Below are 17617 nucleotides of genomic sequence, written 5' to 3' on the forward strand. Positions count from 1 at the left end.
ACAGTTCCCTTTCATGAATATGTAGAACATCTTGTGAAGAGTCTTGTAAAACTTCTTCCTCATTCTTTTATAACATAGTCTCAATCAAAATATCTCAAAGAGTCCCTAAAAGCACAGCTTCAGATAAATGAAGCTGTTGTGTTATTAGACTTCAGTGAAAACTTCTCCTATGTTATCCAGAATGAAGTCCAGGGTTACCACTGGACGCAAGACAGTTGTTCACTCCACCCAGTGGTAATTTACACTTGTGAAGAGCCTGGCAAAGATCTCACAGTGTCAAGCTTGTGTGTAATTTCAGATGACTTGGAACATGATGTAAGTTTCGTTTACGAAACTCAAAAAATTGTTGCTCAATTTTTAAATCATAAATTTCCCCAAATTCAAAGTGTTCATTATTTTACTGATGGTTGCGCAGCACAATATAAAAACTGCAAAAACTTTTTAAATCTGTGTCACCATCAAAAAGACTTCAACTTGAAAGCATGTTGGTCGTTTTTTGCTACGAGTCATGGGAAATCTCCCTGTGATGGAATAGGTGGAACAGTAAAACGTGCTCGATGATTTGATGCATAAACACGAGGAGCACATTAAGCGCAAAATAGAAGAGAACGAAGAAAGAGCCAAAGATATAATTTAAATGCAGATACAGCCGTGGTTACCTGAAAACATATTTAGCCTACCAAAAGCTGTTTTTACTACTCAAGCAAATTAACAGTATATAATTTAACAGGACACTGCAATATAAATAAGTCGGCAACTAATGCATTGTGGGATGAAACAACAAATGGCAGAATTGGAGACCATCTGGCAAGCGCCGCGTTATAGAACATTTACCATCCACTATTAATAAATTAATATTATGGTCAGATTCGTGCGTGCCACCAAATCTCACATGAGTATGGCAATTATAAAATTTCTACTGAGTGAAGACTCAAAGAACATAATAGAAATTATCCAAAAGGAATCCGGTCACGGTAATGTCCAGGAGGTCGATGCTGTGCATAGCTTATTTGAAACCTTCCTAAACTCGCCTCCTTCAACTCAATGATACATCGAGCCATTAATGTCCCTTTAAATATTGAGAATTTCAATAATGAAATTAACATTATAAAACAAATAGCTCTAAACAACGGATATAAACCTGACATAATTAACCGTTTAGTTAATAAGAAACAAACCAAAATATTTACTAAAAAGTACATTTATAGTGGAGATAATAACAATCAATCTAGTAAAAATCTAATATATAAAAAACTTCTTTATACAGGCGACTTATCCCGCATGTTACCAGTTAATATTTCGACAGCTTTTTACACTAAAGGGTGGTACACACGCAAAGCTCACATCAACATATAATATAAAGCACAATAGCGCTCGCCATACAATCCCATACAGACCCGACACACGATAACGCGCTATAAGTGTGGTTCTGAACTTCGCTAACCCAATTTATTTTACGTAACCGCTCCCGGCGCGATATTTGAAAAGTTATGCGTCCCCCTCTCCGCCGTAAAAAGGAGAGGGGGTCATTTATTACGGAGCTACCAAAGTTCCGTGTTCCCTTTGACAGCCATGACATAAGCAGCCTAGGGCCGTCTGTTTCAACGATAGCTATAGTAAAAGTAAGAATAAAAGTAAATGCTAAAGTTAAATTTCACCAAAATGCGTTTTTCAATCAATTTAACTCTTGGTTTTACGTCACTTTTAACTTTTGTTTTAACTTCCCGAAATCCGAGAGTTACTCGCGAGTTATTCGCGATTCTCGAGTTACTCCGCCATTTTGACATATTTGACAGTTCTATACGTAAGGTTCTTCTGTTGAGTGTTGTTACGAAACGATTATTAATCATGATTAATATTATCGAAGATGACAGTAGTGAAGATGAATTCGTCATGCAATATGTTTTACAGCGAAAGCCAAAAACATTTCGACCCCGTGTTAATAATATGTTCATTTGGGATGATTCCGAATTTTTGGCACGGTATCGCATGTCGAAAAAGCTTGCAAAATTTGTGACGGATCAAATTGAGGGAGATACTACGACTACTGGAAACTAAATTATATTTTTTCCGTGTAATACCGTATATATTATAACAGGTCGTCATTTATTTTTAAATACCCACAGAAATATTTTTCTAGGAACAAAACAATGTTTTAAAAGTATATCTTTTTTCATAAACTTTGGTATAAAACTTATTATTATATTAAACCCTGTTTATAATGTTTCAATATACATATTATAATTGAAAAGAAACTTTGTAATAAATATATTACTTTTTTAACAAAGTTTGGTTGGAATTATTAATCAAAGGAAACTAGCCCCTCCAATACTCTCAAGAAATTATTCCTAAAACTATAAATCGATCTTCAACATGTAAGTAAAAATTAAATTCTGAAATAAAAAATTCGAACACAATAGGTAACACACAAGAAGTCAGAAGAGGTTATAATGACGCACAACAAACTTCTGTATTTTGACAGTCACTTAACCAGAGATCATAATATTTAATCTTCGGTGGGCCGTACCAAAAAATAATGCCCTGCGTTTTTCCACGTAATTTCGAGGAATATTCTGCTTTTTAGACTGGCCACACTAGTAACTGTTACTTTTGCATAAAGGCACTTGAAACAGCGCGCGGTCCGATTTAACATCCTTGTTACTTTAACTGACAGTTAAATTTTTAACTTAGCTCACGATTTAGCATTCTGTTGAAACAGACGGCCCTTAATAATGCATTTCTTATTTATTATGTTAGCTCATATCGTCATGTGTGCTAGTAAATTTAGAAACATAAAAAAAAACTTTATTTGGCAAACATACTTAACATATATTTAAAATATAAATATAATCAATATATGAATTTGAAGTAAACAAATTTTCGCCCTTTCAAAATTAATCATATTTTTAATCTCAGTATGTTTATATGGTAATATCATTTGGTTTTTTGATAAAGTTGGACGGCCTACATAGAGAAGCTTCTAGTTTGTTCGTTTGTTGATTGTTTTCGTGGGTAATCTAGTTTGCTCTCGTCAGCTCTCTTCACGTTCCCTGCCCTGTATAAATTTAATGCCAGATCTAGTGTGTATTACTAAAAGTTATATATTATTTTCAGGTCCACTTTACCTGAACCCCGCCCATTATCCAGCTGATCTCTTTCCAGCAACTACATGACCCAGAACATATAATACGTAGCAATATCAATATTATAATTCTGTTTTATCATTTCACTCTGGTACTTGCTTAGTATTTAGTATAATATAATCTGTTGAAGTTACCGGCTGCTGTGTTTTTGTTTTTGGCAAGAAATTACATTATTTTTAATCATCCATATTCAGCGTTCCAGCCAACACCATGGAGCACCTCATTGAGAAAATTCCCATGTTTATGGAGGATGGACTCTAATGAATACCGAAATAATGAATTGAAGGAAGAAGCATGGAGGGAGGTCGTCAAAGAGGTGTGATTTGCCAGACGGTATGTAGTTTATTTAAAGAGGTCTTCTCCCGACCGCCGCCACTAACAGACCCCGTGAAACAAACTTCACACCCACACCCGCGGAGGATACTGACACTGAAGAAAGCAGTCGGTTAGGACACTTATACAAAATGAGAGAAGAAGACGGGAGAAGAGGTCGGAGGAGAGGGATCTTTTTAGAATGCAAATTTTAAATAGGTCTTCCGAGGAGGAGTCCTCTCTTAAACAGCACGTTCAAAGCGACAAGCGAGCTTAGAGAAGACCTTCAGATGAGGGTCCAGCATGATCTTTTCAGTACTGTTATGGAGGCTCAGACCCAAGCACAGTAGTAACTACGGTGAGAGGCGATGTGCCGTTTCGGCTGCCAAAGCCAACTCCCATCAAAGTCCATCACGTGACCTGGATGAAATATTGCCGTTCACAGCACCTTCAAAAGTGATATAGGCCCTAAGGGAAATTATTTTCCTCAGGGCCCCCTATGTGGGAGCTATTGCAAAAAAATATATACCAAGAATCATTTTGGGAAATCATCTCCCAAAAAGTGTATGTTGATGTCCAAAGGTTAACCTTTGGACATCAACTGATTTTAGAGACAAATACCCTAACGCGAGGTTAATGATTGACCGCACGGAATGTCCAATTAAACGGCCTACACTACCGACTGCCCAGCAAGCAACCTTTTCTACCTATAAAAACAGAAATACGTACTTATCGGTGCTACTCCTAGTGGCCTCATAAATTATGTGTCTCCAAGCTATGCAGGCTCTGCCAGTGATCATCAGATCATTGAAAAAGCAACCTTTTATCCCTGTGTGATGTTGGTGATTCTATTGCTTGGTCCACACCGAAGCCAAACTTCCAACTTCAAACGTTTGGATGATCGTGTGGAGGGGTAGTTTGTGCGTTGGAAGTTCGGGTTGGAAGGTTGGTGTTTGAGTTGGCCTCGATCGCTACGGCCAACCCACACGAACCGGCTGTCCGAGCTGCCCACACATCTCTGCGAACGGCAGGCAATCATAACAAAAGTGACATTTGCGTATAAGTGACGTTTACGTATTATCTTTTTCGCGCCAATCCGTTAACACATAATGGCAGAGTGGAGTAACGATTTAATATTGTTGTTTTTGGAACTGTATGAAGCAGAACCAGTGCTATGGAACCCAAAGCATGGTCTGCATAAAAATAAAGTTTCATTAAACGATGCTTGGTTGAAAATCGCGGCTACTATGAATAAGCAAGTGGGTGATTTAAAAAAAAAAAAGAATCGTTAATGGCGGCATTCCGCAAACATGCCAAGAAGAAGAAAGACTCTTTGGCTTCAGGTGCTGGCATTAATGATGTGTATCAACCCTCGTGGTTTGCGTTCTCCTACATGGAACGATTTTTACATTCAGTTTACGAACCTGAAATCACAATTCACACAGAGGGAAATGAAGTAAGTAGAATCATTTGTTGTATGTTAATTTATTAATAATTTAATAGGCCTGCCATGGCTTCCGGTAGGTTCCAGGGCTTGGAGGGACGCCTGCAAAACCTACGAGAATGGCAGAGGTTAGCAGAGGACCTCAATGCTCTCGGCTTTGGAACCTGCAAAACTGGAGAAAAGTGGCAGCAAGTATGTGCATATTATAATAATTCCAAATAATCTATTTCACCAGCGTCTTAATAGTTGTTTGACTAATTATTTCATTGTTTCAGACCTGGAGGGACCTGAGGAGCAACGCGAAGAAGGCGCCGCGGCTTCGAGTGGAGCTGTGCCAAACTGGGGGGGGGGGGAGTGAGCAGAGTACCACCTCTCACCCCACTCGAGGAGAAAATTCTGGCCATTATTGGGCCAGAACTCATTGATGGAGTACCTGGAGAGGAGACTCCTTTCCAGTTTGTAGATCATATTCATGCACAGTTAAATTTTAATATGGATTGGAAAACTAAATAGGTAGTTTATTACTTTTTACAGATAGAAATTATTCCCAGTGTGGAAATGTTAATCCCCGCGACGCCTGAGCCTGGGCCATCTGGCATCAGAAGAAAGGCCTCGCACAACGTTTCTAAACGACTATGTAAGTACTTACACTGAAATATCTTGGGGTGTATAGGAATTATGCTATGAAAAAGAGTAAGAATCATATGTAACAAATATATTTATAAAAAAATAACATATAAATATTTTCACTTTCAGTTAAAAAGAGAACAATGGATGAATTCCTTCAGATCGAGCGGGAGAAGGTACTGATCGAGCGGGAGAAGGTACTGATCGAGCGGAAGAGGCTACTGGTCGAGCGGGAGAAGACAGAACATCTCAAACACATGAAAGAGATGATGGCTCTGATACTCTCAGAGGTGATCAAACAGAAGTGTAAGATATGATTTATTGTATATTAGACATTATAATGGCAATATACTCGTACATATATTAATATTGCCATTTAAAAACAGATGAGACAAAAATGACAACATTCTGAGTCAGATTTCTCAATAATACACCTTATAATCTATTGTAGCAAAAGCAGATACGGGAATTTTAAAGCAAGATAGCGCCATCTTCTATAACGTCTTGTGCTTCATTATACCCCAGTAATGGCAGTGAAGATAGTGAATGCATGCGCTGTTTTAGAGAGCTGCTCAGAGATACAAATGGAGCGGGAGAAGATTGAACTTCTCAAACAAATGAAAGAGATGATGGCTCTGATACTCTCAGAGGCGATCAAACGGAAGTGTAAGATATGATTTATTGTATATTAGACATTATAATGGCAATATACTCGTACATATATTAATATTGTCATTTAAAAACAGATGAGACAAACATTACAACATTCCGAGTCAGATTTTGAATATGTGCTAAAGATGGTACAAGTTATTATTTGCAGTCATATCGACATGTAAACTTGTATGTTTCTAGTTACTGTTAAATTGATTGTTCTTATTGCCCATGTAAGTGCAGATATATTTAATTTCCATATTCGTACCTATCTAAACAATTGCATTTAATTAAATTATCTGCAGTTTATATTGTATACAAAAACCTACTTATTTTTATGGCCTACTTTATAACATATTGCTATTAACTGTTTTATGGCCTACTTTATAACATATTGCTATTAACTGTTTTATGACCTACTTTTTACAGATAGAAATTATTCCCAGTATAGAAATGGCACTACCCGTGATGCCTGAGCCGGAGCCTGTGCCGGAGCACACACTACTTACTCGCAAAAAATTACTGGTCGTCACGACCAACTTTGTCGACTGTTTCATTTATGCGTATTCTGGAGTGTCGAATGATCAAAGAGATGATTATATTGGGAATATTGTCTATGTTTCGGTTTTTTTGGCGTTTCTATGGTGTGAATTTGAAATGTCAAAACAAAACAACCGTCGCATCATTGTTTGTGTTTACACTATTTACTTTCTTTGTCGCAATGTCTACCGGCTATATAACTAACGCCCGCTCCTAATTGAGCTAGTTAGTAGTGATCCCGAACTTCTTTTGGCGACATTTACTTTTAATGAATCGCGACGGAGGTGGGTGCAAATCGCGGAGAAACTGAATACCCTCGCAGGGGCGAATAAAGACTTTAAACACTGGAGAAAGGTTAGTATTTGTTAATTTGTGTACAAAATATAAACTGTTCTTGTTGCCCTAACACTACGTTCAGATGAAGGTCCGTCTTTGACGAATCGCGATTCGATAAAACGAATATGATGTTCACACGGAATTTCCTTAAACCTAATTTGTTTGTTAAAAATCACTATATTGAAAAGAATGTGTATTGGGTTACCTAACCTCAATGCCGATTGTTTCAAAATCCAAGAATATTGAACATTTTAAGATGTTAGAAAGTGTATTTCTACATTACTGTTAGGATATTTACTGTCAATAATGAATAAAATTGTTTTCAGACATGGCAAGATTTAAGATGGAAGGCCAAATGAAAGAGTGTCGCCTTGAGACGTCATGCGGCCGGGACTGGAGGTGGACCACCGGCGCCATCAATAAATTTAAACCACTCAGAAGAGATGATGATAACGGGCCACACAGTCCCAGTCCCAGAGTCTGTGGTAGACTTTGACTTTTCGTCTCTCCCAGGTGCTTGCTACAGCCAGCAACACGTTGAGTTCCTCAACTCAACCTGTTGCAGGCTGCTGTGGGATCAAGAACCGTCAGCCAGCCTAAAATAATATTCTAATACGGAAACACCGTTTTGCGGATAGCAACCCGAAAACGGAGCTCGCTGCTAGTTCCGTTACCGACCGACATTCCTGTTTCTCTGATCTACCTTGGCGGTCGACATTTCTTGATTCCTACTAAATCCTTCTGATATTCAAATCGTGTAATAGTGTAACGTGTTTGCAATAAACTTAAATTATCAATTACATCTGTTTCACTTTATCACAACCTACACTATACACATTTATTGGCCGTTATACAGGTGAGTATAACACCATCGCCAAACTGGTGACCCCGACTATAACATCGCCAAATTGGTGACCCTCCGACTCTGAATAATATACCGACTTTAGTATTTTAAAATCATTTTGCAACATTCCGTCACTGCCAAGGATCAGAAAAGAGAAACAGCAATCCCGGGCAAGATCAGTAAGTAAAATCCAATACATATATCTCTTACAAATCAATTTTTTAATATAAATGCTAGTAAATGTCCCGGTAATTTAAGGAAATATACACGTGGTATAGTTCCCATCAATACCCTATTTTGTCAATCAATCCCTAGCTTGAAATGTTTTACTATTTTTATGAAAATTAAGTGCGTGTTAAAATTAATTTCAGTGAGAACGATCCTGAAATCAGGCTGTCAACAACGTGGCTAACCATGGCATCATAATCTTGCGATGAATTACAACCTACCCACTACAACGGCAGCATCTACTCCCCGGACAAGGAAGATGACGCAACAATCCACGTGGACAACCTGCAGTTGAACAAGCCAACCTACCCACATATCTCAATCAAGTAACCTATATCACGATTTCTTATTGCCATTTCGCAAAACAATGAATTGTTCAGCATACCTACATAATCATGTTTTAGATGTACATTATTGTAGTGATATTAAGGTTATTGTCCAATAATTGCCAAATCTTACTTTGAGGTAATTTAACATCATACTATTTTGTAATAACAAATTTAAATTATTATTGCACTATATAATAATAGCGCCATATTGGCATATAGGTATTTCACAATAGCTTACGTGACGCGGTTTGCGTCTTCACTAAAATACAATACAAACGCGAACTCGCTAATAACTTGCTAATATATCCGGTAGATGGAATAGATTCTTTAACATATTATTCTCTAGTATATTATTCTCTAGTTTTTTTCTTTGATTTCGTATGTCTTGCATAACGTATTACGTATCATATTATTGGAAATGACCTCATCGGAAGAAACAAACATACCTTCATCGTTTCAAGAACCTGTAACAATTTCACAAGAAAAGTTGAACAATATGGAAGACCAACGCGCAGCACATTCGGAAGCAGATGTACATCATGTATTTTACCTACAAAAACAAATACTAAAGCTGCCCCTTCAAATGGAACAAATCAAACCAGTCATCAATCAGCCGTCATCAATTAGAGAGAAACACAAGCAATAACCCGCGCATCTTCATCGCGCGAAGGACAATATTCCCGGCTCTGCTCATGGACTCCATCGGGACATCATTGTAGCGCCCAGGTCCCGGGAATCATCCCTGGCCAGCCTACATCGGATCTGAACGCCCTGGTTCCAGCAATCTGACCAGCGCTTCATCCATACATCGCGACCACCACGAGGACACGCAACACCCTCACTGGTCCAAACAACTCCCGCTCAATCGCCTGCAAGGTCCACTGTACCTTCGGCCTTTACGTCAGCACTGGCGTACTTGAAGAACCACGTTCTTCCCCAGTGCCTGATCATCATCGAGTCCGGTCACCAGCGCCCGGCGTCGACACACTGACCCGCGCTTGACCAACAAACCGCAAAGCAAACCATCGCGCGCACCCGGAGAATTCTAAATCTGTCACATCATCTCTCAGCACGACTACCGCTTATCACCCACAAGCAATAACCAGTTTAAAAGCATCTTTCATGGCAAGTGGTGAGCAAAACTGGATGGAAACCCTCCCACTTATATTACCAGCCTGAGATCTACTGTTCGTGAGGAATTGAAATGTTCGCCAGCCGAACTAACTAATGGAAGAACTCTAAGACTCCCTCGCGATAATCATACATCTGTTCCAGACCCACCTGAATCAAAGACAACTACAAGATCGGGTCGTCAAGTCCACTTTCCAATAAGATACGGTACATACTAATGTATAAAAGACACAACTTTTTTTAACATATAAATTTTCTGTAACTCATGATAGAAACAATGATTAAGAATCTACTCTTGCTATCGATTTAAAGATTGAATTCCATATACCAACATTTATATTCTCTAAATTAATGTTACATACATAATATTTAAGTGTCAAAGTTCTTGATGAAAACCTGACCTTTCTTATTATAGTTACTTTGCAAATTACTACGTTTTTTATCATTTTATAAAAAACCTTATTACGATAAATACTTTCATCCTTTAAAACCATGAAGTAATTCCATGTAATCGCACAAAGTTACCTAGCTAACTTTTCACTTACCATATTATAGTGCAAACTCATATACATATATTTTCTAGGATAATTATCCATTTCGCTATATGCGACAACTTCTGTATAAATCTTGTTCAGAAATAACTTACCACTATATGTGATGACTCTGTCACAAATATAAATGCTTTTAACCATGTTAAATCAAATGTACTGATCACGCATCTGATGTAACATGTCGTTGAGACATATATGTATTATTATTAATTTTTTTTACAAAATTGAACCATTGTCATTTGTTCGTAAGAAAACATAGCCATTTGATAATATTATCAATACAAACACATTCTACGAACATATGACAGTTGTTTTTTGTTATATTTTTAGTTATCTTGTAACCTCCAAAATAAAGATTTAGATTTATGTACTCACAGCCATGCTATTGCTACATGTACTTTTACAAAAACATTTAAATATGTATTTTTTTCTTTTTTTACACCTTTTTTTCCATAACACGGATATAAATAATTTTATAATATAGAGACATTAATAGTCGTTTCACTTTGTTCAAAGATTGAAGAAACACTTCTGTTCATACTTTATACATTGATATCATGTTCCTATATTATAAGACAAATTTGTAGTTATTTAAATATGTAATAAATAATATTTAGAATAATCAACTTTAAAATAACTCAATAATTGACAACTCATGCTCCGAACACTGTTTGTAGACGCATTATTAAAAATATATACAAATGGAAATAGATTCCTACCTTTTATTTTATAATTAACTTTTGCTTAATTTCATAACATGCTCCGACAACACTGTTCGTAGATGCATTACCATATAAAAAGGTTTAGATAAGTTAAATAATAACCACTTGTGTCAAATGTTGTAATACCATTTATTGTTTTCAAACATTAAAGTATTAAATGCACTCTGTTTGCAACTTTTGGTTTTGAAAATAAACACAAAAATATAAAATTTGTCGACGCAGTTAATGCTCCAATAAAAACATACAGTTCGTAGATGCAGTACATGCTCCGAACATGTAATTATATCAACATATTTTAAAAAAGGATTTAACTTTCAAATAATGTATTATTAGTTATGTAGGAATTTGTTCATGACTATGCGTTCACAAACATATAAATGTATTGTTCATAAAGTAACTTCACCATTTAAGAGATATCTTTCTGAACGCATAGGCTTATGTTATTTTGCGATGACGTCACACACCGAATTTGTTTATATTATGTAACCGACGTCATGCAAATTTTGTGATATATATATATATTTTCTAGAACCCCTAATTTTTTCTTTTATGTATCGTTGACACTGGGGGGAAGGTATGTGGGATCAAGAACCGTCAGCCAGCCTAAAATAATATTCTAATACGGAAACACCGTTTTGCGGATAGCAACCCGAAAACGGAGCTCGCTGCTAGTTCCGTTACCGACCGACATTCCTGTTTCTCTGATCTACCTTGGCGGTCGACATTTCTTGATTCCTACTAAATCCTTCTGATATTCAAATCGTGTAATAGTGTAACGTGTTTGCAATAAACTTAAATTATCAATTACATCTGTTTCACTTTATCACAACCTACACTATACACATTTATTGGCCGTTATACAGGTGAGTATAACACCATCGCCAAACTGCAGCAGCTGGCAGTCTCCCAGGAGAGTTGAGGTACCACTACTCGTGGAGGCCCCGTCACTGACACCACCACTTTTGGAGGCAACTCCTTTCTTGAATGAACCCTCTAACCCACTGACCGACCGCCACTCGTGCAGACTCGGCCAAGTACAGCATCCCGTAGAGTAGATGAAACGTTGAAGACATCAAATGCGTTCATTGAACAGGGGGATCGAAACATCATTAATCAGTCGGTATTTTTTAATGAGCTGCTGGCTTCAGACTTGTTTGTTAGTGTACATATTCTTTAGCTTTTATTATAAAGCTAAAGAATAAGTAACAAACAAGTCTGATAGTTTCTAGTAAATAACATCTTTGGTGTTAATTTTGAAGTAAAACGTTATATTTATCAAAGATAAAAATAAAACATTAATTACGCTGAATAATATCACAATTTTTATCAAGATAACTCAATGTCAGAGAATGACACAGTTATCAGTTGTACAGTTTTAATATATTTTGTAATAAAAGCTAAAGAATAAGTACACTAACAAACAAGTCTGATAGTTTCTAGTAAATAACATCTTTGGTGTTAATTTTAAAATAAAACATTATATTTATCCAAGGAAAAAAGTAAACCATTCATTACGATGAATAATATCACTTTTTATGAAATAACTCAATGTCAGAGAGTGACACAGTTATCAGTTGTACAGTTTTAATATATTTTGTAATAAAAGCTAAAGAATAAGTACACTAATAATAAGTACATGTCTTATTTATCTAAACCTTCCGGAATAAATTCTCTAAATGATGCTGAAAACCTTATCGAAATCAGTCGCATAGTTAAGAAGAACTAAGCGCACAAACAGACAGACGCGAATGTCACTTTATTTTATACTATTTATAGATAATGGATTCCACTACGAATCGTCAGTATCCAAAATAGAAATATTAATTACATGTTCTTAACTTCTATTTCATAATATCTTTTGTTGTTTTACAAGCTATATTTCTTTACAAGCTTTTATTATGTACACGATTTTTATGTTTAAGTATTATGATTTAAATTATACCATGTAAAAGTCAAAAGGCGTTACTATTGTTGTTCGTCTAGTCAGGGTCGGCCCTGAGCCAAATGGCGCATGGCACAAGTAATTTTTTAGCGCTCCTTGTCAAAACCAGTAGATGCCTAGGCCCTAGGTAGTAGATAGGCGATCACTGTAATCAATTATATTTTGATGATTTGTATGTATGCGAAGCGTGGTTTTTATGAAAGATAATCTTACGTTGGTCAAGGTACATAGGTCTGTCTGTTTGTGCGCTTAGTTCTTCTTAACTATGCGACTGATTTCGATAAGGTTTTCAGCATCATTTAGAGAATTTATTCCGGAAGGTTTAGATAAATAAGACATGTACTTATTATTAGTGTACTTATTCTTTAGCTTTTATTACAAAATATATTAAAACTGTACAACTGATAACTGTGTCACTCTCTGACATTGAGTTATTTCATAAAAAGTGATATTATTCATCGTAATGAATGGTTTACTTTTTTCCTTGGATAAATATAATGTTTTATTTTAAAATTAACACCAAAGATGTTATTTACTAGAAAATATCAGACTTGTTTGTCAGTGCATTATTCTTCTTGTATTACAAAATATATTGAAAACTGTGTTGATATCTTTATTATTTAAAAAAAAAATCTGGTATTCTTAATGTTAAATACATTATTTTTTTATGATCAGGGGGGCAAGCACAGAAAATTCGATAACTTTCCAATATCGGATCGACAGACGTAACAGTTTATATCAATACCCCCTAGCGCATGTAAAAGCTATCGGTAACATATTGATAAGGCAATAAATAAGAAATCGATATACGCTGGCAATACTGAAGCAGTTGTCTATGGATCGCTTCTCAAACGTCAAACTTCAACGGTTACCAACGGCTTTACGTATTAAATCAACTTATTATGATGTCGAAGTCAAATGAATCAATGTAAGTTAGGGATTATCAATAAAGATGTGCTTGTAGACATTCTTATTACGATTTCAGAAAGAAACTGTACGGTCGACGGCCAGTCAGATTGATTTTCTCACCAACTATATGGCAAGTCATTCAGAATTCGGTTCAGTTAGTTGATCTATAAGATCTTTAGCCATTATACGAGATATCCGGAACAAGTGTCTGAATTCAGTCTCTCCAAGTTCAAACGGATTCAATTGATCGCGTAAACGGCGTCTTTCAATCTTACGAGCTTCTTTGGAATCGTTAGCCTGCCTTTTTTATATCGAAAGTTTAACTGACAGCCAAGAGTCCGCGATAGATTTGGCGGGTTTTTGTCAATCGTCGGTTGGAATATTTGACAACCGTGCTCGCAAATAACGCCAACTGACCATAGACAATGAATTTTGTCAATTGTCGGTCGGAATATACCCAATCTACCATTGACCATGCTCGCAACTATCGGTAACTGATCTTATATTGCGAATTTTATCGAATTTTGTCAATATCGGGCTTTATCGATCGTTCATGCTAGGGCCCCAGAGCTGCCATCGAATACATGGAGAGATTCCCACATAGGAGACGCCCAAATCGAAGGGTTATTGATGGTTTGGCACGAAGACTACACGTTACGGGAAATATGCGGGCGAATATGGCTGATACTGGACGTCCAGCTTTACGTAATCCACGCATGGAAGAAAACATATTAAGAAGTTTTAATCAACAACCAGGACGAAGCGTTCGATCCGTTGGGAGAGAATTAAATATTCGACACCAGGTAGTCTGGAATACCCTCCGTATCATTACCGTTGCGTCCAGGCGCTATTGCCAATAGATAATATCCATAGGAGAGAATTTTGTGAATGGATTATTGAGATGGAGAGACAAAATGTGGCATTTATCGAACATATTCTGTGGACAGACGAGTCAACCTTCAGTCGAGATGGCATGTTCAACTCTCGAAATGAACACCAGTGGGCACGTGTCAATCCTCATGCAAAGCGGCCAAGACATTTCCAACACCGGTGGTCTTTAAACGTGTGGGGTGGGTTGATTGGCGATAGGGTGCTGGGAACTTCTTGAAGATATTCCTTTAATAACCATAAGGAATTTGTGGTTCCAGCAAGATGGTGCTCCACCACATTTTGGGCTTCAAGTTCGAAGATATCTAAATGAAGAGTTCGGAGGTCGGTGGATAGGACGTGCTGGACCTGTCGCATGGCCAGCAAGGTCACCGGATCTGACACCAATGGACTTTTTTATGTGGAGTTATATTAAAAGCAAAGTCTACAGGACAGAATGTCCCGATATTGATACTTTAAGATTGCGTATCATTGACGCTTTTGACCAGCTAAAAATTAACCCAAATATTATTCGAAGAGTTCAACAATCAATAATTCGACGGGCCCAACTGTGCTTAGAATGTAATGGTGATAACTTTGAACAGTTTTGTGTTTGTGTTGTAATATGTGTGTGAAATACCTGTGTTAATAATACATGTGTTAACCCATTGGCATCAAACGACGCCGTCCTGGCGTGTGTACGGCGATGTGTCTTAAAATCAAACGACTGAGGGTCTGATGTCTGTCGGCTTAAAAACGAAAAAGGGATACATGAGTGACATCTATGTTTAAAATTTTAAATGTCAATCGCTCTGTAGGTAATTAAGCATTCGTTTCGTAGTAATTGGCAAGACTCCGTTGGTACAGTTTTTTCCCGATATTTACGATTGAAATTTTGTTATTTTTCAGCGTCATTGAATTTTTTCAAAATGGCGTGTGGTTCGGGAAATGAGAAGCTTGTTCGCAAAACGCGTGGTGGGCGGCTAACATCAGCCCAAATTGAAAATTTATTGGCTGAATCTGACGACGATAACCTCAGTGACCATATAGATTCCTCAGATCCGGAGTCCGAGGACGAAGAATCCACTGAGGAGACAGTGGAAGTTTTGGACATTTCGACGAGTGAAGTTGGCCCGTCGGCTTCCATACCTCCAGCAAAACGTCGTAAAACTACTAATCCTGATGAATGGACGTGGAATTCGTCTCCAAACATCAACCGGATTCCATTTACCGGCAACCCAGGATTACGAAGAAGTACTTTACAGGTTTTGGAAGGTGACAAGACGGAGTTGACGGCGTATTTACAATTCTTCATGGCGGCATTTTGGGCAGCCATTGTCGTCGAAACAAATCGGTGCGTAAATATTTTCCGTAAACTAATTTAGCATCATGTTTATATAGTTATATACTTTTTTCATAAGATTAGTTTTTTAATATGTGCTTCGTGTAATTGTACGAAATACTGTGAATGAATGTGTACATTTTTAGCAGAAAATTGATTTTACAATTGAGCTGTCAAAAACCAAAAAGGATACGTTTTTCATGTTATAATTTTTATTGTAGATATGCATCCCAAAGGATTGCGGTCAAGCCAGACCCAGGATGGACGGAGGTGACTTCCGCTGAGCTGCAGTCCTACTTCGCTCTGTGCCTGCTGATGGCTTCATGCCAAAAGTTCTCCCTACAATTATACTGGACTAAGAGAAAGGTGATAGAGACACCTTTCTTTCGAACTGTATCTATTTCTCGGTATGTTCACTTTGCAGAAGACAATATGGCAAACCCCAAAGATAATTACTCATCTGAGAGAGACAGTGTTTATAAACCAGACTTTGATCTTTCCATCGATGAAAGTTTGATGAAATTCCGGGGACGCTTATGTTATATCCAATATAATCCTAGTAAGCGTGCCCGGTCTCGATCAGGCTATTGTTTCGATTTCAGCATCTATACTGGGGAGAAAGAAGGAGATCCAAACCTTCCGTCTAGTTCAGCGATTGTGCACCATCTTCTCTCTGGATATGTCACACGCTGGATGGTCACACGCTGTACGTGGATAATTGGTATTCATCTCCTGATCTTTTCCTCAGTCTAAAAGAAAAAGGAACAAACGTTGTAGGTACAGTGCCAACCAACCGTAAGAATATGCCTACGGATATGAAGGGAAAAAAGAAATTGGCGAGAGGTGCAGCGACTTGCCTGTACAGTCATGGTATGATGGCTCTTCAGTGGATGGACAAGAAGCCTGTTACAGTCTTGTCCACCATTCATGAAGGCATCTCTATGGATGCTACAGGCAAAACGAGTCATCGATCCCAAGAGGAGATCATGAAACCCCGTGCTATTATTGATTACAATAAAGGCAAGGTCTGGCTTCATTTCCCATCATGCGTAGGTATCTCAAAGGGTACAAGAAAATATTTTGCATATCAAGTTTATAAGAAAGTAAGTTCTGGTTCCTTGCACTACAATGAGTTTAGGGTCAACAGATTTAGGAAAAGATCTCTCTTCCTAATGGAAGTTGGGTTGGGCGACATTCAGTGGGAGATGGTCCAATGAGACTTGAGGGATGTCAGGGAGGTCACTTTCCAGCACATATTCCTCCTGGCCCTGGTGGAAAGAAACTACCGCAACGGCAATGCCGTGCTTGTCGGGCCAGGAATGAAAGGTCTGGCGAGCGCTGGGAATGCAAAGTGGCCCTCCACGTCCCTGAATGTTTTGAGGACTATCATACTAAATTTAATTTTTAGTCATAAGTATATATTAATGAAAAAAATGTATATTATGGTAATAAGTATGATAAATGTACAACTTTTCTTACTCTAATTATAAAAAAATGAAAAAAAAAAAATGGTTTTTATAAAAAAAATATATTTATATCCTCGTTTAATCATATATATATATTTTTTAAACACTGCATATATTTTTTACATACCTTGATTCTATGCACAAGTAAATTAAAAAAAAATTGTTACGTTTGCATTTTTAGTTTAAAAGTTATATAAGATTTAGTACACCACTGCAGATTTAAAACTTTTGGT

Source organism: Hesperophylax consimilis, chromosome 20, assembly GCF_061612785.1.
Source record: "Hesperophylax consimilis isolate HC1 chromosome 20, BYU_Hcon_1.0, whole genome shotgun sequence".
Classification (NCBI taxonomy): Eukaryota; Metazoa; Arthropoda; class Insecta; order Trichoptera; family Limnephilidae; genus Hesperophylax; species Hesperophylax consimilis.